This window comes from Opisthocomus hoazin, chromosome 12, assembly GCF_030867145.1.
Source record: "Opisthocomus hoazin isolate bOpiHoa1 chromosome 12, bOpiHoa1.hap1, whole genome shotgun sequence".
Lineage (NCBI taxonomy): Eukaryota > Metazoa > Chordata > Aves > Opisthocomiformes > Opisthocomidae > Opisthocomus > Opisthocomus hoazin.
In genome coordinates this window covers 30,127,038-30,151,807 of record NC_134425.1, presented here as the reverse complement: position 1 = coordinate 30,151,807, position 24,770 = coordinate 30,127,038, and the positions used below count along the sequence as shown (strand labels likewise).

The 24,770-nt window shown below is 63.6% G+C and overlaps 3 long non-coding RNA genes across 3 annotated transcripts; all 3 read right to left on the bottom strand.

The window, feature by feature from the left end:
- Positions 1 to 264: 264 nt before the first annotated feature.
- LOC142362879 (uncharacterized) lies at positions 265 to 5,222 on the bottom strand. The gene is made up of 3 exons (XR_012765349.1): positions 4,835 to 5,222; positions 3,323 to 3,432; positions 265 to 845 (listed from the first exon to the last, which is right to left on the bottom strand). It is a non-coding gene; the product is annotated as an uncharacterized LOC142362879 (long non-coding RNA).
- A 746-nt stretch (positions 5,223 to 5,968) lies between these two features.
- On the bottom strand, positions 5,969 to 11,263 carry LOC142362876 (uncharacterized). The gene is made up of 3 exons (XR_012765347.1): positions 10,875 to 11,263; positions 9,028 to 9,137; positions 5,969 to 6,549 (listed from the first exon to the last, which is right to left on the bottom strand). It is a non-coding gene; the product is annotated as an uncharacterized LOC142362876 (long non-coding RNA).
- An 809-nt stretch (positions 11,264 to 12,072) lies between these two features.
- On the bottom strand, positions 12,073 to 17,275 carry LOC142362919 (uncharacterized). The gene is made up of 3 exons (XR_012765382.1): positions 16,892 to 17,275; positions 15,131 to 15,240; positions 12,073 to 12,653 (listed from the first exon to the last, which is right to left on the bottom strand). It is a non-coding gene; the product is annotated as an uncharacterized LOC142362919 (long non-coding RNA).
- Between the last annotated feature and the right edge of the window lie 7,495 nt (positions 17,276 to 24,770).

Sequence of the window (24,770 nt, the reverse complement as noted above, 5' to 3'; positions counted from 1 at the left end):
GCCTCCCGGAGAGACGCGCTGCTCGGCAGAGGCTGCCAAAAATGAGGAGCAGGGTGCAGGCCACTACAAGAGAGGAGAAAAGTGACAGGTGGCTGGACAGCGGCGGTGGAACGAGAAAGCACCAAGCAGGGAAAGGGACGGCGAGAGAAGGACGGGGACAGGCAGTCCCACAGACATGGAGAAAGAAGCAGCAGCAAGAGAGCAAGAGCGGCAGCAGAAAGAAGAAGAGGGAGCAGGACACAGACCGAAAATGAAGAACGGGGAGCAGGAAGGAGATGCAAAAAAAAAACCCTGCAGCATGACAGAGGAAAAAAGAATAGCGGCAGGGACCTGGACAAAGAGAGATGAGGAAATAGAATAGAATAGACATGGAGAAAGCAGTAGATCTGTGACGTGCTACGGAGCCGAGAAGGAAGGCCTCGAATCAAGGGACGAGGAGCCAGACAGAGAGCACCAAAGACAGCAAAAGTACTGACAGGCTACAGAGTAGGAGGAAAGCAAAACTAGTAACCGGGAGCTGAACAGAAAGAGGGGAAGAAGGAAAAAAATGCCACGGGCTGCAGGGCAGAAAGAGGGAGGACCTAAAAGATGGGGACAAGTCAGAGACAGATGGAGAAAGAAGGTACACAAGAGCAGAAAAAAAAAATAATCGTAGCAGTGGGGGAAAGAGAGGGAGCCGGGGAGGGCCCAGGATGCACAAGAGGGGTGACAGGGCCCCGAGGGCCCACGACTCACCGCAGCTCTCACTCTCGGTGCTGCCGGGAGACTTTGACACTTCAGATGTTTCTCTCCCCTTCTCTCTTCCCTTCTTCTTCCGCAACTCCAATCGTTTGGCTCTCCTCCACCTGAGAGAAAATGCATGTGGCTGTCTTAGAGCTCATACGAGACGTGGCTTCCTAGACAACAAGCCTCAGGAACAGGACAGAGAAAAAGAGAGAATATGATGAGTGGGAAGCAGAACACACGGATCGAGAGAGAACTTGAATCAGAGGAGTAAACAAGGCAGGAAAGAGAGATAAAGACAGGGAAGAAGCCACAAAAACGGGCCTTTCTGGCCTCTACTCGCACCCCCCGGCCTCCCCTTTTTTCTGGCCTCTACTCTCGCCCCCGGCCTCCCACCCCTCTGCAGCCTCCCACCCCTTTCCGGCCTCCTTTTTTTTCCTGGCCTCTACTCCCCCCTCCTCGCCCCCCCCCCCCCCCGCCTCCCACCCCTCGATAGCCTCCGAACTCCCTTTTTGCTGGCCTCTACTTAATTCAGCTTCCCACCCCTCTGCAACCTCCTACCTCTTTCCAGCCTCCACTCCGCCCCCCCAGCTTCCCACCCTTTTTCAGCCTCCCACCACCGTCCCACGCAGTGCAGGACACACTGACAGAGAGAGAAAAAGGACAGGCAACAGGAAGAAACGTACTAAGAAACAAAGAAAGGGTCAGACGAAGAAGGGGGTGGGTGGTCAGGGTTGGAACCCCAACACAAACCAGCAAGGGGATAGAGGACAGACAGAGAGGAAGACAAGAACGGGCCGGGAAGCAGGAAGAGAAGGAGAGAAAGGCAAAAAGGGAGAGCCGGCTGCACAGGCAGGTACAGCAAGAAACGACCGGACAGGCAGCAGGATCGAGAAAGAGAGACAGAAAAACTGGGGACAGGAAGCAGGACAGAGGGACGGCGAGAGGAAACAAGGGCCAGGGAGCAGGACAGCGGTGGAAAAAGAGGCACTGGGGCAGCAGGACAGAAAGAGAAGGAAGAAAGGCCAGAACAAGGACGGGGAATAACAGCAAAGGGAAAGAGAAGGACAAGGAGCGGGACAGATTGTCAGAGAAAGACAGGGACAGGGAGCGGGACAAGGTGATACTGAGAGAGAAAAAGGGGACAAGGAGGCAGGACAAAGTGAAAGACAGGCACAAGTAAGAGACGGGGGAGCAGGACAGAGACGGAGGGGGAAAAGCCTCAGCTGGGCAGCAGGAGACAGAGGCGGAGAAGGGAAAAAACAGCACCGGGCTGAGGGACCCTGAGGGAGGAATTAAAAAACAAACACAGGGAGCGGGACAAAACGACAGAGAGAGAGAAAAGGGACAGAGCAGGACAGCGTTGGGGGGAGAAATGCGACCGTGACGGGCAGCGGGAGAGAGGTATGGAGAAAGAAAAAAAATACCGAGGAAGAGAGAAAGGAAACAAGGGACAGCGAGCTGCACAGGGGGATCGAGAAAGAAAGGATGGGAGAGGGAATGGCGCAGAGAGAGAAAGGCAGAAAAAACAGCAAGAGGAAGCAGGGCAAAAGGACAGCAAGAGGAAAAAGGAAAGGGACAGGGAGCTGGACAGAGATGGGAAAAAAAGCAGCGGGGACACACGAAAAGAGACAGAAAGAGAAGGGCACAAAAGGATAGATGAGGACAGCGGCAGGATGGAGACGCAGAACAAAACCTGGGACGGTCAACCTGGGTGGGCGGGGAGCGGGTCAGAGAGCCGGAGAAAGGAAAAACTCTGCTGTGGAGCAGCAGAGGGGGACGGAGAAAGACAGACAGGGACGGGGAGCAGGGCAGAGAAACGGAGAGAGAAAATAAGCGATGGGGAGCAGGGCAGAGCACTAGGAAGAGGAAAATAAGACAAGGGAGAAGACCGAGGAGCTCAGAGAGAAAGAAGGGTCGAAAGGAAACGCCAGAGAGGTAGAGAAATCAAGAAATACAGGGACGAGGAGCCTTGCAGAGACGGAGCACGAAAATGTAGGGCCGGTGAGCGCGAAAGAGGGAGAGAGAGACGGGGGCAGGGGGAGGAGATGAAGAAGAAAGGAGAGATAAAGATGGCAACGGAGCGCAGGGGACACAGACAGAGAGAGAAAAAGGACAGTGAACAGGAAAAAAGGGACCGAGAAACAAAGAAAGGGTCAGATCTAGACAAAGAGACCAAGAAAGGGGCGGGGGGCGTGTGTGCAGGGAAACCCCAAAACAAACCAGCAAGGGGCTAGAGAACAGAGAGGGAGAGAAAGAGAAGAAAGGGCCACGAAGCAGGACAGAGAAGGAGAGAAAGGCAAAAAGGGAGAGCAAAAAGAGAGCCGGCTGGACAGGGAGGTACAGCAAGAAACGACCGGACAGCCAGCAGGACAGAGAAAGAGAGACAGGGAGCCGGCTAGAGAAATTCTGAAGGGAGAAAAAGAGGGAGAGGGAGCAGAACACAAACACAGACAGAAGACGGGAGGTACAGGGAAAGGAAAACAAAAGGAAAAAGAAAAAGAAAAAAAAATCACAGCAGCGTGGGAGAGAGAAGGATCCAGGGGACGGCTCGGGACACAGAAGAGGGGCGACAGGGCCCCGAGGGCCCGCCACTCACCGCGGCTCTCGCTCTCCGCGCTCCCGGGAGACTCTGCCGCTTCAGACGCTTCTCTGTCCTGCTCTCCTCCATTCCTCTTCCGTAACTCCGGTCGCTTGGCTGTCCCCCACCTAAGAGAAAACGTCCATGTCTCGCAGCTCTTACGAGACAAGGCTCCCTACGCACGCAGCCGCGCTCGCGCGCTCCACAACCGGACCATGCTGCTGCTGGTGACACATACAGACCCTGCGGGGCACGCTGGCGGCCTGGCCTGCTGCGGGCTACCAAGACGGAGCCTTCCTCACCCGCAGCGCCAGGCAGCTGCCAGCCAGCTGGCCTTCCATTTCTTCTTCTTCTTCAGCCTTCTCGGGACTCTCCAGCTTCAGCCGCGCCACCTCCTGTCCGCAGCCACTCAGCGCTCCGCCTCTCCCTTTTCGCCCCCACGCCGCCAGCACAGCGAGGCCCGGCACACGCAGCCCACACAAGCCTGGAGCGGGCGCAGCCAACGGCATCCCCAGGGCACGAACGGACAAACGCGTCCTCAGCGCAGCCCCTGCCACACATAAACAAGCAGCGGCGACCGCGTTCAGGGAGGCCGAGGCAGCCCGCACCACGGGCCTTGGGGGAGGCCGGGCGCTCCGGGACACAGGCTTCAGGGGACGTGCTGCAGCTGGGGGCGGCTGCGCGGGGCGAGCGGGGCCGGGGGAGCACTGCCGACCTGGAGGGGGGGGGGGGTGCCCGCCTCCTTCTCCCATTCCCTTCCGTCACCTCCCGCCTCTGGCCCCGGGGCTGCCCGCACCCGGCTCGCCTCCTGCAGCCTGCCGCAGCGGCCGGCTCCAAGCTTCCCGTCCCACCACCCTCGAGCAGCCACCACGCACCCCCGCACCCGCTGGAGGGGAGCCCGCGCCTCACCGCTGGCCTCTCTGCTCCCCCGCCGCCCCGGCACCGAACACCAGCCCGCCGCCATGCTGCTCCGCCGCACCGCGCATGCGCCACGAGCCGACGGCGCGCCGGAGGGGCCACACTCTGAGCCGAACGCCGGGCTGCAGTACCGCGTTGCGGCCAGGGGGCGGCGCCAGCGGGGCCGGGGGCGGCGCCAGCAGGGGCGGGGGCGGTGCCGGCGGGGGCGGCGCCGGCGGCGCCAGCGGGGGCGCCGGCGGCGCCAGCGGGGGCGGGGGCGGCGCCAGCGGGGGCGGGGGCGGCGCCAGCGGGGGCGGGGGCGGCGCCAGCGGGGGCGGGGGCGGCGCCAGCGGGGGCGGGGGCGGCGCCAGCGGGGGCGGGGGCGGCGCCAGCGGGGGCGGGGGCGGCGCCAGCGGGGGCGGGGGCGGCGCCAGCGGGGGCGGGGGCGGCGCCAGCGGGGGCGGGGGCGGCTCCCAGCGCCGGCTCCAGCTCCGAGCAGACCCCGACTCGCGGCTCCGACACGGCGCCGCACCCCCGCCGCTCCTTGCCCTCGACACGGACCCCGCCCTCCCGGGGGCTTTTCCCCGGGACCCGCCGCTCCATCCAACCCCCCCCCCCATACCCCGCGCTCACCTTCTCCCTCGCTGCAGCTGCAACCCGGCTATGGCTCCGCTCCTCCTTCGGCTCGCATCGGGCCCGGCCCGGCAGCACCGGGCCCTCTACCGGCAGAGGGAGGGGCCGTCGCCATCAGCCCCGCTGCCCGCACCTGGAGCTCTTCCGGCCCCGGCCCACGGCTGGAGCCCACCATGCCGTCATTGGGCAAACACAAAGACTCTCTGAAGCCCTTTGGGCACTTCAGCAAGCAGGCAGGCGTTCCTTATTGCAGCGCCGGACACACAGGGCACGGCTCCTCCCAGCGCGCAAAGCACCTGCGCCACTCGAGCGGCAGTACCGAACTTTGCTCACCGGGTGGCAGCAGCGAGCTCTTGGACACGGCGCCACCGCGCATTGGCGCCGCCCGAGCCGCAGTACCGAACTTTGCTCACCGGGTGGCAGCAGCGATCGTACCGGCCCCTCCACGGCCACCCGCGCCACGGCAGCACCGGCCCCTCCACGGCCACCCGCGCCACGGCAGCACCGGGCCCTCCACCGGCACAGGGAGGGGCCGTCGCCATCAGCCCCGCTGCCCGCACCTGGGGCTCCCCCGGCCCCGGCCCACGGCTGGACCCCGGCAGGAACAGGGGGCCGTCGCCCCAGCCCCACAGCCCGTCCCCTCCTCCCCTGGCCTCTGGCGCAGCCCCTCGTCCCGTGCAAACCAAGCACAAACGCAGCCGCCAGGGCAAAAGGGACCGCAGGTCTTTACTCAGTCACGCACCCAGCCAGTCCCGGGAGCCGCTCTGCTCCGGGGCTCGGGGCCCCCGACGCTCCCTCTGCCCCTCCGACACCTCGGCACTCCTTCCCGCAGCTGCGCCCGTTGATCCAGCGGCGAACAGTCCGTCCGTCGCCTCCCGGAGAGACGCGCTGCTCGGCAGAGGCTGCCAAAAATGAGGAGCAGGGTGCAGGCCACTACAAGAGAGGAGAAAAGTGACAGGTGGCTGGACAGCGGCGGTGGAACGAGAAAGCACCAAGCAGGGAAAGGGACGGCGAGAGAAGGACGGGGACAGGCAGTCCCACAGACATGGAGAAAGAAGCAGCAGCAAGAGAGCAAGAGCGGCAGCAGAAAGAAGAAGAGGGAGCAGGACACAGACCGAAAATGAAGAACGGGGAGCAGGAAGGAGATGCAAAAAAAAAACCCTGCAGCATGACAGAGGAAAAAAGAATAGCGGCAGGGACCTGGACAAAGAGAGATGAGGAAATAGAATAGAATAGACATGGAGAAAGCAGTAGATCTGTGACGTGCTACGGAGCCGAGAAGGAAGGCCTCGAATCAAGGGACGAGGAGCCAGACAGAGAGCACCAAAGACAGCAAAAGTACTGACAGGCTACAGAGTAGGAGGAAAGCAAAACTAGTAACCGGGAGCTGAACAGAAAGAGGGGAAGAAGGAAAAAAATGCCACGGGCTGCAGGGCAGAAAGAGGGAGGACCTAAAAGATGGGGACAAGTCAGAGACAGATGGAGAAAGAAGGTACACAAGAGCAGAAAAAAAAAATAATCGTAGCAGTGGGGGAAAGAGAGGGAGCCGGGGAGGGCCCAGGATGCACAAGAGGGGTGACAGGGCCCCGAGGGCCCACGACTCACCGCAGCTCTCACTCTCGGTGCTGCCGGGAGACTTTGACACTTCAGATGTTTCTCTCCCCTTCTCTCTTCCCTTCTTCTTCCGCAACTCCAATCGTTTGGCTCTCCTCCACCTGAGAGAAAATGCATGTGGCTGTCTTAGAGCTCATACGAGACGTGGCTTCCTAGACAACAAGCCTCAGGAACAGGACAGAGAAAAAGAGAGAATATGATGAGTGGGAAGCAGAACACACGGATCGAGAGAGAACTTGAATCAGAGGAGTAAACAAGGCAGGAAAGAGAGATAAAGACAGGGAAGAAGCCACAAAAACGGGCCTTTCTGGCCTCTACTCGCACCCCCCGGCCTCCCCTTTTTTCTGGCCTCTACTCTCGCCCCCGGCCTCCCACCCCTCTGCAGCCTCCCACCCCTTTCCGGCCTCCTTTTTTTTCCTGGCCTCTACTCCCCCCTCCTCGCCCCCCCCCCCCCCCGCCTCCCACCCCTCGATAGCCTCCGAACTCCCTTTTTGCTGGCCTCTACTTAATTCAGCTTCCCACCCCTCTGCAACCTCCTACCTCTTTCCAGCCTCCACTCCGCCCCCCCAGCTTCCCACCCTTTTTCAGCCTCCCACCACCGTCCCACGCAGTGCAGGACACACTGACAGAGAGAGAAAAAGGACAGGCAACAGGAAGAAACGTACTAAGAAACAAAGAAAGGGTCAGACGAAGAAGGGGGTGGGTGGTCAGGGTTGGAACCCCAACACAAACCAGCAAGGGGATAGAGGACAGACAGAGAGGAAGACAAGAACGGGCCGGGAAGCAGGAAGAGAAGGAGAGAAAGGCAAAAAGGGAGAGCCGGCTGCACAGGCAGGTACAGCAAGAAACGACCGGACAGGCAGCAGGATCGAGAAAGAGAGACAGAAAAACTGGGGACAGGAAGCAGGACAGAGGGACGGCGAGAGGAAACAAGGGCCAGGGAGCAGGACAGCGGTGGAAAAAGAGGCACTGGGGCAGCAGGACAGAAAGAGAAGGAAGAAAGGCCAGAACAAGGACGGGGAATAACAGCAAAGGGAAAGAGAAGGACAAGGAGCGGGACACATTGTCAGAGAAAGACAGGGACAGGGAGCGGGACAAGGTGATACTGAGAGAGAAAAAGGGGACAAGGAGGCAGGACAAAGTGAAAGACAGGCACAAGTAAGAGACGGGGGAGCAGGACAGAGACGGAGGGGGAAAAGCCTCAGCTGGGCAGCAGGAGACAGAGGCGGAGAAGGGAAAAAACAGCACCGGGCTGAGGGACCCTGAGGGAGGAATTAAAAAACAAACACAGGGAGCGGGACAAAACGACAGAGAGAGAGAAAAGGGACAGAGCAGGACAGCGTTGGGGGGAGAAATGCGACCGTGACGGGCAGCGGGAGAGAGGTATGGAGAAAGAAAAAAAATACCGAGGAAGAGAGAAAGGAAACAAGGGACAGCGAGCTGCACAGGGGGATCGAGAAAGAAAGGATGGGAGAGGGAATGGCGCAGAGAGAGAAAGGCAGAAAAAACAGCAAGAGGAAGCAGGGCAAAAGGACAGCAAGAGGAAAAAGGAAAGGGACAGGGAGCTGGACAGAGATGGGAAAAAAAGCAGCGGGGACACACGAAAAGAGACAGAAAGAGAAGGGCACAAAAGGATAGATGAGGACAGCGGCAGGATGGAGACGCAGAACAAAACCTGGGACGGTCAACCTGGGTGGGCGGGGAGCGGGTCAGAGAGCCGGAGAAAGGAAAAACTCTGCTGTGGAGCAGCAGAGGGGGACGGAGAAAGACAGACAGGGACGGGGAGCAGGGCAGAGAAACGGAGAGAGAAAATAAGCGATGGGGAGCAGGGCAGAGCACTAGGAAGAGGAAAATAAGACAAGGGAGAAGACCGAGGAGCTCAGAGAGAAAGAAGGGTCGAAAGGAAACGCCAGAGAGGTAGAGAAATCAAGAAATACAGGGACGAGGAGCCTTGCAGAGACGGAGCACGAAAATGTAGGGCCGGTGAGCGCGAAAGAGGGAGAGAGAGACGGGGGCAGGGGGAGGAGATGAAGAAGAAAGGAGAGATAAAGATGGCAACGGAGCGCAGGGGACACAGACAGAGAGAGAAAAAGGACAGTGAACAGGAAAAAAGGGACCGAGAAACAAAGAAAGGGTCAGATCTAGACAAAGAGACCAAGAAAGGGGCGGGGGGCGTGTGTGCAGGGAAACCCCAAAACAAACCAGCAAGGGGCTAGAGAACAGAGAGGGAGAGAAAGAGAAGAAAGGGCCACGAAGCAGGACAGAGAAGGAGAGAAAGGCAAAAAGGGAGAGCAAAAAGAGAGCCGGCTGGACAGGGAGGTACAGCAAGAAACGACCGGACAGCCAGCAGGACAGAGAAAGAGAGACAGGGAGCCGGCTAGAGAAATTCTGAAGGGAGAAAAAGAGGGAGAGGGAGCAGAACACAAACACAGACAGAAGACGGGAGGTACAGGGAAAGGAAAACAAAAGGAAAAAGAAAAAAAAAAAAAAAATCACAGCAGCGTGGGAGAGAGAAGGATCCAGGGGAGGGCCCGGGACGCAGAAGAGGGGCGACAGGGCCCCAAGGGCCCGCCACTCACCGCAGCTCTCGCTCTCCGCGCTCCCGGGAGACTCTGCCGCTTCAGACGCTTCTCTCTCCTGCTCTCCTCCATTCCTCTTCCGTAACTCCGGTCGCTTGGCTGTCCCCCACCTAAGACAAAACGTCCATGTCTCGCAGCTCTTACGAGACAAGGCTCCCTACGCACGCAGCCGCGCTCGCGCGCTCCACAACCGGACCATGCTGCTGCTGGTGACACATACAGACCCTGCGGGGCACGCTGGCGGCCTGGCCTGCTGCGGGCTACCAAGACGGAGCCTTCCTCACCCGCAGCGCCAGGCAGCTGCCAGCCAGCTGGCCTTCCATTTCTTCTTCTTCTTCAGCCTTCTCGGGACTCTCCAGCTTCAGCCGCGCCACCTCCTGTCCGCAGCCACTCAGCGCTCCGCCTCTCCCTTTTCGCCCCCACGCCGCCAGCACAGCGAGGCCCGGCACACGCAGCCCACACAAGCCTGGAGCGGGCGCAGCCAACGGCATCCCCAGGGCACGAACGGACAAACGCGTCCTCAGCGCAGCCCCTGCCACACATAAACAAGCAGCGGCGACCGCGTTCAGGGAGGCCGAGGCAGCCCGCACCACGGGCCTTGGGGGAGGCCGGGCGCTCCGGGACACAGGCTTCAGGGGACGTGCTGCAGCTGGGGGCGGCTGCGCGGGGCGAGCGGGGCCGGGGGAGCACTGCCGACTTGGGGGGGGGGGGGGGGTGCCCGCCTCCTTCTCCCATTCCCTTCCGTCACCTCCCGCCTCTGGCCCCGGGGCTGCCCGCACCCGGCTCGCCTCCTGCAGCCTGCCGCAGCGGCCGGCTCCAAGCTTCCCGTCCCACCACCCTCGAGCAGCCACCACGCACCCCCGCACCCGCTGGAGGGGAGCCCGCGCCTCACCGCTGGCCTCTCTGCTCCCCCGCCGCCCCGGCACCGAACACCAGCCCGCCGCCATGCTGCTCCGCCGCACCGCGCATGCGCCACGAGCCGACGGCGCGCCGGAGGGGCCACACTCTGAGCCGAACGCCGGGCTGCAGTACCGCGTTGCGGCCAGGGGGGGGCGCCAGCGGGGCCGGGGGCGGCGCCAGCAGGGGCGGGGGCGGTGCCGGCGGGGGCGGCGCCGGCGGCGCCAGCGGGGGCGGGGGCGGCGCCAGCGGGGGCGGGGGCGGCGCCAGCGGGGGCGGGGGCGGCGCCAGCGGGGGCGGGGGCGGCGCCAGCGGGGGCGGGGGCGGCGCCGGCGGCGCCAGCGGGGGCGGGGGCGGCGCCGGCGGGGGCGGGGGCGGCGCCAGCGGGGGCGGGGGCGGCGCCAGCGGGGGCGGGGGCGGCGCCAGCGGGGGCGGGGGCGGCGCCAGCGGGGGCGGGGGCGGCGCCAGCGGGGGCGGGGGCGGCGCCAGCGGGGGCGGGGGCGGCGCCAGCGGGGGCGGGGGCGGCGCCAGCGGGGGCGGGGGCGGCGCCAGCGGGGGCGGGGGCGGCGCCAGCGGGGGCGGGGGGCGGCGCCAGCGGGGGCGGGGGCGGCGCCAGCGGGGGCGGGGGCGGCGCCAGCGGGGGCGGGGGCGGCGCCAGCGGGGGCGGGGGCGGCGCCAGCGGGGGCGGCGCCAGCGGGGGCGGGGGCGGCGCCAGCGGGGGCGGGGGCGGCGCCAGCGGGGGCGGCGCCAGCGGGGGCGGGGGCGGCGCCAGCGGGGGCGGGGGCGGCTCCCAGCGCCGGCTCCAGCTCCGAGCAGACCCCGACTCGCGGCTCCGACACGGCGCCGCACCCCCGCCGCTCCTTGCCCTCGACACGGACCCCGCCCTCCCGGGGGCTTTTCCCCGGGACCCGCCGCTCCATCCAACCCCCCCCCCCATACCCCGCGCTCACCTTCTCCCTCGCTGCAGCTGCAACCCGGCTATGGCTCCGCTCCTCCTTCGGCTCGCATCGGGCCCGGCCCGGCAGCACCGGGCCCTCTACCGGCAGAGGGAGGGGCCGTCGCCATCAGCCCCGCTGCCCGCACCTGGAGCTCTTCCGGCCCCGGCCCACGGCTGGAGCCCACCATGCCGTCATTGGGCAAACACAAAGACTCTCTGAAGCCCTTTGGGCACTTCAGCAAGCAGGCAGGCGTTCCTTATTGCAGCGCCGGACACACAGGGCACGGCTCCTCCCAGCGCGCAAAGCACCTGCGCCACTCGAGCGGCAGTACCGAACTTTGCTCACCGGGTGGCAGCAGCGAGCTCTTGGACACGGCGCCACCGCGCATTGGCGCCGCCCGAGCCGCAGTACCGAACTTTGCTCACCGGGTGGCAGCAGCGAGCCCTTGGACACGGCGCCACCCGAGCCGCAGTACCGAACTTTGCTCACCGGGTGGCAGCAGCGATCGTACCGGCCCCTCCACGGCCACCCGCGCCACGGCAGCACCGGCCCCTCCACGGCCACCCGCGCCACGGCAGCACCGGGCCCTCCACCGGCACAGGGAGGGGCCGTCGCCATCAGCCCCGCTGCCCGCACCTGGGGCTCCCCCGGCCCCGGCCCACGGCTGGACCCCGGCAGGAACAGGGGGCCGTCGCCCCAGCCCCACAGCCCGTCCCCTCCTCCCCTGGCCTCTGGCGCAGCCCCTCGTCCCGTGCAAACCAAGCACAAACGCAGCCGCCAGGGCAAAAGGGACCGCAGGTCTTTACTCAGTCACGCACCCAGCCAGTCCCGGGAGCCGCTCTGCTCCGGGGCTCGGGGCCCCCGACGCTCCCTCTGCCCCTCCGACACCTCGGCACTCCTTCCCGCAGCTGCGCCCGTTGATCCAGCGGCGAACAGTCCGTCCGTCGCCTCCCGGAGAGACGCGCTGCTCGGCAGAGGCTGCCAAAAATGAGGAGCAGGGTGCAGGCCACTACAAGAGAGGAGAAAAGTGACAGGTGGCTGGACAGCGGCGGTGGAACGAGAAAGCACCAAGCAGGGAAAGGGACGGCGAGAGAAGGACGGGGACAGGCAGTCCCACAGACATGGAGAAAGAAGCAGCAGCAAGAGAGCAAGAGCGGCAGCAGAAAGAAGAAGAGGGAGCAGGACACAGACCGAAAATGAAGAACGGGGAGCAGGAAGGAGATGCAAAAAAAAAACCCTGCAGCATGACAGAGGAAAAAAGAATAGCGGCAGGGACCTGGACAAAGAGAGATGAGGAAATAGAATAGAATAGACATGGAGAAAGCAGTAGATCTGTGACGTGCTACGGAGCCGAGAAGGAAGGCCTCGAATCAAGGGACGAGGAGCCAGACAGAGAGCACCAAAGACAGCAAAAGTACTGACAGGCTACAGAGTAGGAGGAAAGCAAAACTAGTAACCGGGAGCTGAACAGAAAGAGGGGAAGAAGGAAAAAAATGCCACGGGCTGCAGGGCAGAAAGAGGGAGGACCTAAAAGATGGGGACAAGTCAGAGACAGATGGAGAAAGAAGGTACACAAGAGCAGAAAAAAAAAATAATCGTAGCAGTGGGGGAAAGAGAGGGAGCCGGGGAGGGCCCAGGATGCACAAGAGGGGTGACAGGGCCCCGAGGGCCCACGACTCACCGCAGCTCTCACTCTCGGTGCTGCCGGGAGACTTTGACACTTCAGATGTTTCTCTCCCCTTCTCTCTTCCCTTCTTCTTCCGCAACTCCAATCGTTTGGCTCTCCTCCACCTGAGAGAAAATGCATGTGGCTGTCTTAGAGCTCATACGAGACGTGGCTTCCTAGACAACAAGCCTCAGGAACAGGACAGAGAAAAAGAGAGAATATGATGAGTGGGAAGCAGAACACACGGATCGAGAGAGAACTTGAATCAGAGGAGTAAACAAGGCAGGAAAGAGAGATAAAGACAGGGAAGAAGCCACAAAAACGGGCCTTTCTGGCCTCTACTCGCACCCCCCGGCCTCCCCTTTTTTCTGGCCTCTACTCTCGCCCCCGGCCTCCCACCCCTCTGCAGCCTCCCACCCCTTTCCGGCCTCCTTTTTTTTCCTGGCCTCTACTCCCCCCTCCTCGCCCCCCCCCCCCCCCGCCTCCCACCCCTCGATAGCCTCCGAACTCCCTTTTTGCTGGCCTCTACTTAATTCAGCTTCCCACCCCTCTGCAACCTCCTACCTCTTTCCAGCCTCCACTCCGCCCCCCCAGCTTCCCACCCTTTTTCAGCCTCCCACCACCGTCCCACGCAGTGCAGGACACACTGACAGAGAGAGAAAAAGGACAGGCAACAGGAAGAAACGTACTAAGAAACAAAGAAAGGGTCAGACGAAGAAGGGGGTGGGTGGTCAGGGTTGGAACCCCAACACAAACCAGCAAGGGGATAGAGGACAGACAGAGAGGAAGACAAGAACGGGCCGGGAAGCAGGAAGAGAAGGAGAGAAAGGCAAAAAGGGAGAGCCGGCTGCACAGGCAGGTACAGCAAGAAACGACCGGACAGGCAGCAGGATCGAGAAAGAGAGACAGAAAAACTGGGGACAGGAAGCAGGACAGAGGGACGGCGAGAGGAAACAAGGGCCAGGGAGCAGGACAGCGGTGGAAAAAGAGGCACTGGGGCAGCAGGACAGAAAGAGAAGGAAGAAAGGCCAGAACAAGGACGGGGAATAACAGCAAAGGGAAAGAGAAGGACAAGGAGCGGGACAGATTGTCAGAGAAAGACAGGGACAGGGAGCGGGACAAGGTGATACTGAGAGAGAAAAAGGGGACAAGGAGGCAGGACAAAGTGAAAGACAGGCACAAGTAAGAGACGGGGGAGCAGGACAGAGACGGAGGGGGAAAAGCCTCAGCTGGGCAGCAGGAGACAGAGGCGGAGAAGGGAAAAAACAGCACCGGGCTGAGGGACCCTGAGGGAGGAATTAAAAAACAAACACAGGGAGCGGGACAAAACGACAGAGAGAGAGAAAAGGGACAGAGCAGGACAGCGTTGGGGGGAGAAATGCGACCGTGACGGGCAGCGGGAGAGAGGTATGGAGAAAGAAAAAAAATACCGAGGAAGAGAGAAAGGAAACAAGGGACAGCGAGCTGCACAGGGGGATCGAGAAAGAAAGGATGGGAGAGGGAATGGCGCAGAGAGAGAAAGGCAGAAAAAACAGCAAGAGGAAGCAGGGCAAAAGGACAGCAAGAGGAAAAAGGAAAGGGACAGGGAGCTGGACAGAGATGGGAAAAAAAGCAGCGGGGACACACGAAAAGAGACAGAAAGAGAAGGGCACAAAAGGATAGATGAGGACAGCGGCAGGATGGAGACGCAGAACAAAACCTGGGACGGTCAACCTGGGTGGGCGGGGAGCGGGTCAGAGAGCCGGAGAAAGGAAAAACTCTGCTGTGGAGCAGCAGAGGGGGACGGAGAAAGACAGACAGGGACGGGGAGCAGGGCAGAGAAACGGAGAGAGAAAATAAGCGATGGGGAGCAGGGCAGAGCACTAGGAAGAGGAAAATAAGACAAGGGAGAAGACCGAGGAGCTCAGAGAGAAAGAAGGGTCGAAAGGAAACGCCAGAGAGGTAGAGAAATCAAGAAATACAGGGACGAGGAGCCTTGCAGAGACGGAGCACGAAAATGTAGGGCCGGTGAGCGCGAAAGAGGGAGAGAGAGACGGGGGCAGGGGGAGGAGATGAAGAAGAAAGGAGAGATAAAGATGGCAACGGAGCGCAGGGGACACAGACAGAGAGAGAAAAAGGACAGTGAACAGGAAAAAAGGGACCGAGAAACAAAGAAAGGGTCAGATCTAGACAAAGAGACCAAGAAAGGGGCGGGGGGCGTGTGTGCAGGGAAACCCCAAAACAAACCAGCAAGGGGCTAGAGAACAGAGAGGGAGAGAAAGAGAAGAAAGGGCCACGAAGCAGGACAGAGAAGGAGAGAAAGGCAAAAAGGGAGAGCAAAAAGAGAGCCGGCTGGACAGGGAGGTACAGCAAGAAACGACCGGACAGCCAGCAGGACAGAGAAAGAGAGACAGGGAGCCGGCTAGAGAAATTCTGAAGGGAGAAAAAGAGGGAGAGGGAGCAGAACACAAACACAGACAGAAGACGGGAGGTACAGGGAAAGGAAAACAAAAGGAAAAAGAAAAAGAAAAAAAAATCACAGCAGCGTGGGAGAGAGAAGGATCCAGGGGACGGCTCGGGACACAGAAGAGGGGCGACAGGGCCCCGAGGGCCCGCCACTCACCGCGGCTCTCGCTCTCCGCGCTCCCGGGAGACTCTGCCGCTTCAGACGCTTCTCTGTCCTGCTCTCCTCCATTCCTCTTCCGTAACTCCGGTCGCTTGGCTGTCCCCCACCTAAGAGAAAACGTCCATGTCTCGCAGCTCTTACGAGACAAGGCTCCCTACGCACGCAGCCGCGCTCGCGCGCTCCACAACCGGACCATGCTGCTGCTGGTGACACATACAGACCCTGCGGGGCACGCTGGCGGCCTGGCCTGCTGCGGGCTACCAAGACGGAGCCTTCCTCACCCGCAGCGCCAGGCAGCTGCCAGCCAGCTGGCCTTCCATTTCTTCTTCTTCTTCAGCCTTCTCGGGACTCTCCAGCTTCAGCCGCGCCACCTCCTGTCCGCAGCCACTCAGCGCTCCGCCTCTCCCTTTTCGCCCCCACGCCGCCAGCACAGCGAGGCCCGGCACACGCAGCCCACACAAGCCTGGAGCGGGCGCAGCCAACGGCATCCCCAGGGCACGAACGGACAAACGCGTCCTCAGCGCAGCCCCTGCCACACATAAACAAGCAGCGGCGACCGCGTTCAGGGAGGCCGAGGCAGCCCGCACCACGGGCCTTGGGGGAGGCCGGGCGCTCCGGGACACAGGCTTCAGGGGACGTGCTGCAGCTGGGGGCGGCTGCGCGGGGCGAGCGGGGCCGGGGGAGCACTGCCGACCTGGGGGGGGGGGGGGGTGCCCGCCTCCTTCTCCCATTCCCTTCCGTCACCTCCCGCCTCTGGCCCCGGGGCTGCCCGCACCCGGCTCGCCTCCTGCAGCCTGCCGCAGCGGCCGGCTCCAAGCTTCCCGTCCCACCACCCTCGAGCAGCCACCACGCACCCCCGCACCCGCTGGAGGGGAGCCCGCGCCTCACCGCTGGCCTCTCTGCTCCCCCGCCGCCCCGGCACCGAACACCAGCCCGCCGCCATGCTGCTCCGCCGCACCGCGCATGCGCCACGAGCCGACGGCGCGCCGGAGGGGCCACACTCTGAGCCGAACGCCGGGCTGCAGTACCGCGTTGCGGCCAGGGGGCGGCGCCAGCGGGGCCGGGGGCGGTGCCGGCGGGGGCGGCGCCAGCGGGGGCGGGGGCGGCGCCAGCGGGGGCGGGGGCGGCGCCAGCGGGGGCGGGGGCGGCGCCAGCGGGGGCGGGGGCGGCGCCAGCGGGGGCGGGGGCGGCGCCAGCGGGGGCGGGGGCGGCGCCAGCGGGGGCGGGGGCGGCGCCAGCGGGGGCGGGGGCGGCGCCAGCGGGGGCGGGGGCGGCGCCAGCGGGGGCGGGGGCGGCGCCAGCGGGGGCGGGGGCGGCGCCAGCGGGGGCGGGGGCGGGGGCGGCGCCGGCGGGGGCGGGGGCGGCGCCGGCGGGGGCGGGGGCGGCGCCAGCGGGGGCGGGGGCGGCGCCAGCGGGGGCGGGGGCGGCGCCAGCGGGGGCGGGGGCGGCGCCAGCGGGGGCGGGGGCGGCGCCAGCGGGGGCGGGGGCGGCGCCAGCGGGGGCGGGGGCGGCGCCAGCGGGGGCGGGGGCGGCGCCAGCGGGGGCGGGGGCGGCGCCAGCGGGGGCGGGGGCGGCGCCAGCGGGGGCGGGGGCGGCTCCCAGCGCCGGCTCCAGCTCCGAGCAGACCCCGACTCGCGGCTCCGACACGGCGCCGCACCCCCGCCGCTCCTTGCCCTCGACACGGACCCCGCCCTCCCGGGGGCTTTTCCCCGGGACCCGCCGCTCCATCCAACCCCCCCCCCCATACCCCGCGCTCACCTTCTCCCTCGCTGCAGCTGCAACCCGGCTATGGCTCCGCTCCTCCTTCGGCTCGCATCGGGCCCGGCCCGGCAGCACCGGGCCCTCTACCGGCAGAGGGAGGGGCCGTCGCCATCAGCCCCGCTGCCCGCACCTGGGGCTCTTCCGGCCCCGGCCCACGGCTGGAGCCCACCATGCCGTCATTGGGCAAACACAAAGACTCTCTGAAGCCCTTTGGGCACTTCAGCAAGCAGGCAGGCGTTCCTTATTGCAGCGCCGGACACACAGGGCACGGCTCCTCCCAGCGCGCAAAGCACCTGCGCCACTCGAGCGGCAGTACCGAACTTTGCTCACCGGGTGGCAGCAGCGAGCTCTTGGACACGGCGCCACCGCGCATTGGCGCCGCCCGAGCCGCAGTACCGAACTTTGCTCACCGGGTGGCAGCAGCGAGCCCTTGGACACGGCGCCACCCGAGCCGCAGTACCGAACTTTGCTCACCGGGTGGCAGCAGCGATCGTACCGGCCCCTCCACGGCCACCCGCGCCACGGCAGCACCGGCCCCTCCACGGCCACCCGCGCCACGGCAGCACCGGGCCCTCCACCGGCACAGGGAGGGGCCGTCGCCATCAGCCCCGCTGCCCGCACCTGGGGCTCCCCCGGCCCCGGCCCACGGCTGGACCCCGGCAGGAACAGGGGGCCGTCGCCCCAGCCCCACAGCCCGTCCCCTCCTCCCCTGGCCTCTGGCGCAGCCCCTCGTCCCGTGCAAACCAAGCACAAACGCAGCCGCCAGGGCAAAAGGGACCGCAGGTCTTTACTCAGTCACGCACCCAGCCAGTCCCGGGAGCCGCTCTGCTCCGGGGCTCGGGGCCCCCGACGCTCCCTCTGCCCCTCCGACACCTCGGCACTCCTTCCCGCAGCTGCGCCCGTTGATCCAGCGGCGAACAGTCCGTCCGTCGCCTCCCGGAGAGACGCGCTGCTCGGCAGAGGCTGCCAAAAATGAGGAGCAGGGTGCAGGCCACTACAAGAGAGGAGAAAAGTGACAGGTGGCTGGACAGCGGCGGTGGAACGAGAAAGCACCAAGCAGGGAAAGGGACGGCGAGAGAAGGACGGGGACAGGCAGTCCCACAGACATGGAGAAAGAAGCAGCAGCAAGAGAGCAAGAGCGGCAGCAGAAAGAAGAAGAGGGAGCAGGACACAGACCGAAAATGAAGAACGGGGAGCAGGAAGGAGATGCAAAAAAAAAACCCTGCAGCATGACAGAGGAAAAAAGAATAGCGGCAGGGACCTGGACAAAGAGAGATGAGGAAATAGAATAGAATAGACATGGAGAAAGCAGTAGATCTGTGACGTGCTACGGAGCCGAGAAGGAAGGCCTCGAATCAAGGGACGAGGAGCCAGACAGAGAGCACCAAAGACAGCAAAAGTACTGACAGGCTACAGAGTAGGAGGAAAGCAAAACTAGTAACCGGGAGCTGAACAGAAAGAGGGGAAGAAGGAAAAAAATGCCACGGGCTGCAGGGCAGAAAGAGGGAGGACCTAAAAGATGGGGACAAGTCAGAGACAGATGGAGAAAGAAGGTACACAAGAGCAGAAAAAAAAAATAATCGTAGCAGTGGGGGAAAGAGAGGGAGCCGGGGAGGGCCCAGGATGCACAAGAGGGGTGACAGGGCCCCGAGGGCCCACGACTCACCGCAGCTCTCACTCTCGGTGCTGCCGGGAGACTTTGACACTTCAGATGTTTCTCTCCCCTTCTCTCTTCCCTTCTTCTTCCGCAACTCCAATCGTTTGGCTCTCCTCCACCTGAGAGAAAATGCATGTGGCTGTCTTAGAGCTCATACGAGACGTGGCTTCCTAGACAACAAGCCTCAGGAACAGGACAGAGAAAAAGAGAGAATATGATGAGTGGGAAGCAGAACACACGGATCGAGAGAGAACTTGAATCAGAGGAGTAAACAAGGCAGGAAAGAGAGATAAAGACAGGGAAGAAGCCACAAAAACGGGCCTTTCTGGCCTCTACTCGCACCCCCCGGCCTCCCCTTTTTTCTGGCCTCTACTCTCGCCCCCGGCCTCCCACCCCTCTGCAGCCTCCCACCCCTTTCCGGCCTCCTTTTTTTTCCTGGCCTCTACTCCCCCCTCCTCGCCCCCCCCCCCCCCCGCCTCCCACCCCTCGATAGCCTCCGAACTCCCTTTTTGCTGGCCTCTACTTAATTCAGCTTCCCACCCCTCTGCAACCTCCTACCTCTTTCCAGCCTCCACTCCGCCCCCCCAGCTTCCCACCCTTTTTCAGCCTCCCACCACCGTCCCACGCAGTGCAGGACACACTGACAGAGAGAGAAAAAGGACAGGCAACAGGAAGAAACGTACTAAGAAACAAAGAAAGGGTCAGACGAAGAAGGGGGTGGGTGGTCAGGGTTGGAACCCCAACACAAACCAGCAAGGGGATAGAGGACAGACAGAGAGGAAGACAAGAACGGGCCGGGAAGCAGGAAGAGAAGGAGAGAAAGGCAAAAAGGGAGAGCCGGCTGCACAGGCAGGTACAGCAAGAAACGACCGGACAGGCAGCAGGATCGAGAAAGAGAGACAGAAAAACTGGGGACAGGAAGCAGGACAGAGGGACGGCGAGAGGAAACAAGGGCCAGGGAGCAGGACAGCGGTGGAAAAAGAGGCACTGGGGCAGCAGGACAGAAAGAGAAGGAAGAAAGGCCAGAACAAGGACGGGGAATAACAGCAAAGGGAAAGAGAAGGACAAGGAGCGGGACAGATTGTCAGAGAAAGACAGGGACAGGGAGCGGGACAAGGTGATACTGAGAGAGAAAAAGGGGACAAGGAGGCAGGACAAAGTGAAAGACAGGCACAAGTAAGAGACGGGGGAGCAGGACAGAGACGGAGGGGGAAAAGCCTCAGCTGGGCAGCAGGAGACAGAGGCGGAGAAGGGAAAAAACAGCACCGGGCTGAGGGACCCTGAGGGAGGAATTAAAAAACAAACACAGGGAGCGGGACAAAACGACAGAGAGAGAGAAAAGGGACAGAGCAGGACAGCGTTGGGGGGAGAAATGCGACCGTGACGGGCAGCGGGAGAGAGGTATGGAGAAAGAAAAAAAATACCGAGGAAGAGAGAAAGGAAACAAGGGACAGCGAGCTGCACAGGGGGATCGAGAAAGAAAGGATGGGAGAGGGAATGGCGCAGAGAGAGAAAGGCAGAAAAAACAGCAAGAGGAAGCAGGGCAAAAGGACAGCAAGAGGAAAAAGGAAAGGGACAGGGAGCTGGACAGAGATGGGAAAAAAAGCAGCGGGGACACACGAAAAGAGACAGAAAGAGAAGGGCACAAAAGGATAGATGAGGACAGCGGCAGGATGGAGACGCAGAACAAAACCTGGGACGGTCAACCTGGGTGGGCGGGGAGCGGGTCAGAGAGCCGGAGAAAGGAAAAACTCTGCTGTGGAGCAGCAGAGGGGGACGGAGAAAGACAGACAGGGACGGGGAGCAGGGCAGAGAAACGGAGAGAGAAAATAAGCGATGGGGAGCAGGGCAGAGCACTAGGAAGAGGAAAATAAGACAAGGGAGAAGACCGAGGAGCTCAGAGAGAAAGAAGGGTCGAAAGGAAACGCCAGAGAGGTAGAGAAATCAAGAAATACAGGGACGAGGAGCCTTGCAGAGACGGAGCACGAAAATGTAGGGCCGGTGAGCGCGAAAGAGGGAGAGAGAGACGGGGGCAGGGGGAGGAGATGAAGAAGAAAGGAGAGATAAAGATGGCAACGGAGCGCAGGGGACACAGACAGAGAGAGAAAAAGGACAGTGAACAGGAAAAAAGGGACCGAGAAACAAAGAAAGGGTCAGATCTAGACAAAGAGACCAAGAAAGGGGCGGGGGGCGTGTGTGCAGGGAAACCCCAAAACAAACCAGCAAGGGGCTAGAGAACAGAGAGGGAGAGAAAGAGAAGAAAGGGCCACGAAGCAGGACAGAGAAGGAGAGAAAGGCAAAAAGGGAGAGCAAAAAGAGAGCCGGCTGGACAGGGAGGTACAGCAAGAAACGACCGGACAGCCAGCAGGACAGAGAAAGAGAGACAGGGAGCCGGCTAGAGAAATTCTGAAGGGAGAAAAAGAGGGAGAGGGAGCAGAACACAAACACAGACAGAAGACGGGAGGTACAGGGAAAGGAAAACAAAAGGAAAAAGAAAAAGAAAAAAAAATCACAGCAGCGTGGGAGAGAGAAGGATCCAGGGGACGGCTCGGGACACAGAAGAGGGGCGACAGGGCCCCGAGGGCCCGCCACTCACCGCGGCTCTCGCTCTCCGCGCTCCCGGGAGACTCTGCCGCTTCAGACGCTTCTCTCTCCTGCTCTCCTCCATTCCTCTTCCGTAACTCCGGTCGCTTGGCTGTCCCCCACCTAAGAGAAAACGTCCATGTCTCGCAGCTCTTACGAGACAAGGCTCCCTACGCACGCAGCCGCGCTCGCGCGCTCCACAACCGGACCATGCTGCTGCTGGTGACACATACAGACCCTGCGGGGCACGCTGGCGGCCTGGCCTGCTGCGGGCTACCAAGACGGAGCCTTCCTCACCCGCAGCGCCAGGCAGCTGCCAGCCAGCTGGCCTTCCATTTCTTCTTCTTCTTCAGCCTTCTCGGGACTCTCCAGCTTCAGCCGCGCCACCTCCTGTCCGCAGCCACTCAGCGCTCCGCCTCTCCCTTTTCGCCCCCACGCCGCCAGCACAGCGAGGCCCGGCACACGCAGCCCACACAAGCCTGGAGCGGGCGCAGCCAACGGCATCCCCAGGGCACGAACGGACAAACGCGTCCTCAGCGCAGCCCCTGCCACACATAAACAAGCAGCGGCGACCGCGTTCAGGGAGGCCGAGGCAGCCCGCACCACGGGCCTTGGGGGAGGCCGGGCGCTCCGGGACACAGGCTTCAGGGGACGTGCTGCAGCTGGGGGCGGCTGCGCGGGGCGAGCGGGGCCGGGGGAGCACTGCCGACCTGGGGGGGGGGGGGGTGCCCGCCTCCTTCTCCCATTCCCTTCCGTCACCTCCCGCCTCTGGCCCCGGGGCTGCCCGCACCCGGCTCGCCTCCTGCAGCCTGCCGCAGCGGCCGGCTCCAAGCTTCCCGTCCCACCACCCTCGAGCAGCCACCACGCACCCCCGCACCCGCTGGAGGGGAGCCCGCGCCTCACCGCTGGCCTCTCTGCTCCCCCGCCGCCCCGGCACCGAACACCAGCCCGCCGCCATGCTGCTCCGCCGCACCGCGCATGCGCCACGAGCCGACGGCGCGCCGGAGGGGCCACACTCTGAGCCGAACGCCGGGCTGCAGTACCGCGTTGCGGCCAGGGGGCGGCGCCAGCGGGGCCGGGGGCGGTGCCGGCGGGGGCGGCGCCGACGGCGCCAGCGGGGGCGGGGGCGGCGCCAGCGGGGGCGGGGGCGGTGCCAGCGGGGGCGGGGGCGGCGCCAGCGGGGGCGGGGGCGGCGCCAGCGGGGGCGGGGGCGGCGCCGGAGGGGGCGGGGGCGGCGCCGGCGGCGCCGGCGGGGGCGGGGGCGGCGCCGGCGGGGGCGGGGGCGGCGCCGGCGGGGGCGGGGGCGGCGCCAGCGGGGGCGGGGGCGGCGCCAGCGGGGGCGGGGGCGGCGCCAGCGGGGGCGGGGGCGGCGCCAGCGGGGGCGGGGGCGGCGCCAGCGGGGGCGGGGGCGGCGCCAGCGGGGGCGGGGGCGGCGCCAGCGGGGGCGGGGGCGGCGCCAGCGGGGGCGGGGGCGGCGCCAGCGGGGGCGGGGGCGGCTCCCAGCGCCGGCTCCAGCTCCGAGCAGACCCCGACTCGCGGCTCCGACACGGCGCCGCACCCCCGCCGCTCCTTGCCCTCGACACGGACCCCGCCCTCCCGGGGGCTTTTCCCCGGGACCCGCCGCTCCATCCAACCCCCCCCCCCATACCCCGCGCTCACCTTCTCCCTCGCTGCAGCTGCAACCCGGCTATGGCTCCGCTCCTCCTTCGGCTCGCATCGGGCCCGGCCCGGCAGCACCGGGCCCTCTACCGGCAGAGGGAGGGGCCGTCGCCATCAGCCCCGCTGCCCGCACCTGGGGCTCTTCCGGCCCCGGCCCACGGCTGGAGCCCACCATGCCGTCATTGGGCAAACACAAAGACTCTCTGAAGCCCTTTGGGCACTTCAGCAAGCAGGCAGGCGTTCCTTATTGCAGCGCCGGACACACAGGGCACGGCTCCTCCCAGCGCGCAAAGCACCTGCGCCACTCGAGCGGCAGTACCGAACTTTGCTCACCGGGTGGCAGCAGCGAGCCCTTGGACACGGCGCCACCCGAGCCGCAGTACCGAACTTTGCTCACCGGGTGGCAGCAGCGATCGTACCGGCCCCTCCACGGCCACCCGCGCCACGGCAGCACCGGCCCCTCCACGGCCACCCGCGCCACGGCAGCACCGGGCCCTCCACCGGCACAGGGAGGGGCCGTCGCCATCAGCCCCGCTGCCCGCACCTGGGGCTCCCCCGGCCCCGGCCCACGGCTGGACCCCGGCAGGAACAGGGGGCCGTCGCCCCAGCCCCACAGCCCGTCCCCTCCTCCCCTGGCCTCTGGCGCAGCCCCTCGTCCCGTGCAAACCAAGCACAAACGCAGCCGCCAGGGCAAAAGGGACCGCAGGTCTTTACTCAGTCACGCACCCAGCCAGTCCCGGGAGCCGCTCTGCTCCGGGGCTCGGGGCCCCCGACGCTCCCTCTGCCCCTCCGACACCTCGGCACTCCTTCCCGCAGCTGCGCCCGTTGATCCAGCGGCGAACAGTCCGTCCGTCGCCTCCCGGAGAGACGCGCTGCTCGGCAGAGGCTGCCAAAAATGAGGAGCAGGGTGCAGGCCACTACAAGAGAGGAGAAAAGTGACAGGTGGCTGGACAGCGGCGGTGGAACGAGAAAGCACCAAGCAGGGAAAGGGACGGCGAGAGAAGGACGGGGACAGGCAGTCCCACAGACATGGAGAAAGAAGCAGCAGCAAGAGAGCAAGAGCGGCAGCAGAAAGAAGAAGAGGGAGCAGGACACAGACCGAAAATGAAGAACGGGGAGCAGGAAGGAGATGCAAAAAAAAAACCCTGCAGCATGACAGAGGAAAAAAGAATAGCGGCAGGGACCTGGACAAAGAGAGATGAGGAAATAGAATAGAATAGACATGGAGAAAGCAGTAGATCTGTGACGTGCTACGGAGCCGAGAAGGAAGGCCTCGAATCAAGGGACGAGGAGCCAGACAGAGAGCACCAAAGACAGCAAAAGTACTGACAGGCTACAGAGTAGGAGGAAAGCAAAACTAGTAACCGGGAGCTGAACAGAAAGAGGGGAAGAAGGAAAAAAATGCCACGGGCTGCAGGGCAGAAAGAGGGAGGACCTAAAAGATGGGGACAAGTCAGAGACAGATGGAGAAAGAAGGTACACAAGAGCAGAAAAAAAAAATAATCGTAGCAGTGGGGGAAAGAGAGGGAGCCGGGGAGGGCCCAGGATGCACAAGAGGGGTGACAGGGCCCCGAGGGCCCACGACTCACCGCAGCTCTCACTCTCGGTGCTGCCGGGAGACTTTGACACTTCAGATGTTTCTCTCCCCTTCTCTCTTCCCTTCTTCTTCCGCAACTCCAATCGTTTGGCTCTCCTGCACCTGAGAGAAAATGCATGTGGCTGTCTTAGAGCTCATACGAGACGTGGCTTCCTAGACAACAAGCCTCAGGAACAGGACAGAGAAAAAGAGAGAATATGATGAGTGGGAAGCAGAACACACGGATCGAGAGAGAACTTGAATCAGAGGAGTAAACAAGGCAGGAAAGAGAGATAAAGACAGGGAAGAAGCCACAAAAACGGGCCTTTCTGGCCTCTACTCGCACCCCCCGGCCTCCTTTTTTTTCTGGCCTCTACTCTCGCCCCCAGCCTCCCACCCCT